The sequence below is a fragment of the Austrofundulus limnaeus genome, unplaced genomic scaffold (genome assembly GCF_001266775.1).
Source record: "Austrofundulus limnaeus strain Quisiro unplaced genomic scaffold, Austrofundulus_limnaeus-1.0 Scaffold266, whole genome shotgun sequence".
NCBI classification, from domain to species: domain Eukaryota; kingdom Metazoa; phylum Chordata; class Actinopteri; order Cyprinodontiformes; family Rivulidae; genus Austrofundulus; species Austrofundulus limnaeus.
In genome coordinates, this window is record NW_013952668.1 from 689,943 (window position 1) to 691,654 (window position 1,712).

The window sequence follows — 1,712 nt, forward strand, 5'->3', positions numbered from 1 at the left end:
TTGCAAGGTCTGGCTGGATTACATTTATGAAAATTAGGCTGGTCCTAATTTAATGAAGTAATTCTTACAATGGCACTCTCTGAACAGCTTCAACAGACTCTTCACAATGTTTTTTGTTCTGGTCTTTGGGTTGACACACACATTTCACATTAAAACTGGCTCATCTTGTGAACACAGACCCCCGTCTCCTTCCTGAGTGACATGATGGCTGAAAGTTTTACAATTGTTACTTCCACCAAGGGCGAGGTAATGTTTTTGGTCACGTATGTCTGTCCGTCTGTCTGTCGTTCTGTCATTCTGTCGTTCTGTCTGTGGACAACGTTACTCAAAAACTTGAGGACGGATTGTCATGACGTTTTTTACCATAWGCGGATACTGGCTCAAGTACCACACCTTTAAATTTTGGTGATGTTCCGGATCACGATGCGGATACAGGATTTTTTTTTCTTTTAACACTCTGAGATCGGCAAAGCAGTGATGCTGTCACAGGGCGTGGGTTTCAAAGTGTTGGTGTGCCCCTTTGTAACTCCATTACAGGATGGGGGRAAAATGGTCTTGGTGGAGGTTTGCACTCTCCGAGTGCTTCTAGTTTTACTGATAAAATCTTACTGGTCACTCTCCTTAGCCTCCCCGGTAAGGTCTATTTAGCTGGAGAAGAGAGTCCAACCAATGGTCGAACCTCAAATTCAGGAGAAACAATTCAGGTTCTGTTATGGCCGTGGAACACTGGACCAACTCTTTATCCTCACTAGGGTCCTCAAGAGGTCATGGAAGTTTGCTCATCCAGTCTACATGCGTTGTGTGGACTTGGAAAAGGCATTTGACCGGGTTCCTTGAATTTCTTCAGTCCCTACAAATGTTGGTTCACATTGCCTGACCCCTTTAGGGTGGGAGATGGACTCTGCCAGGGCTGCTTGTTGTCACAGACTCTGGTTCAGTGGCCTCAGGAATCCATCTCCGTTGTTTGCAGATGATGTAGTTGTTTTGGCGTCGTCATGTTGTGATCTCCAGCTCTCACCGGAGCAGCTCACAGCAGAGTGTGAAGCAGCTGGGATGAGGATCAGCACCTCCAAATCTGAGTCCATGGTCCTCAGCTGGAAATGGGTAGATTGTTCTCTCTGGGTTGGAGGTGAGGTTCTGCCTCAAGTGGAGGAGTTCGAGTATCTTGGGGTTTTGTTCATGAGGGCRTGAAGAATGGAGCGTGAGATTGATAGACATTTCGGTGCAGCTTCTGCTGTATTGCAGACTCTGTACCGGTCTGTTGTGTCTCAGAGGAGCAGAATGTGAGCTCTCTGTTTACTGGTCAGTCTACATTCCTACCCTCACTTTTGGTCACAAACTTTTSGTAGCGACTGAAAGAACAAGATTGGTCAAAATGAGTTTTCTCTGCAGGATAGCTGGAYTGTTTACAGACAGGGTGAGAAGTTCAGTTCTCCAGGAGAGATTCAGAGTAGAGCTGCTGCTCCTCCACATCAAGAGGAGCCAGTTGAGGTGGTTCATCTGGTAAGGACGCCTCCCTAGAAAGGTGCTTCAGTCATGTCTGACTGGGAGGAGAACCCAAAGACCCAGGACACGCTGGAGAGACTATCTCTCTCGGCTGGCCTGGGAATCCCTTGAAACCCTCCGATAGAGTTTTATTGGATTTATTAAACTTCTTAAGGTGTTTCAAATAAAGTCTTGAGGTACGTGACAAATTTATTATTCATCATGGC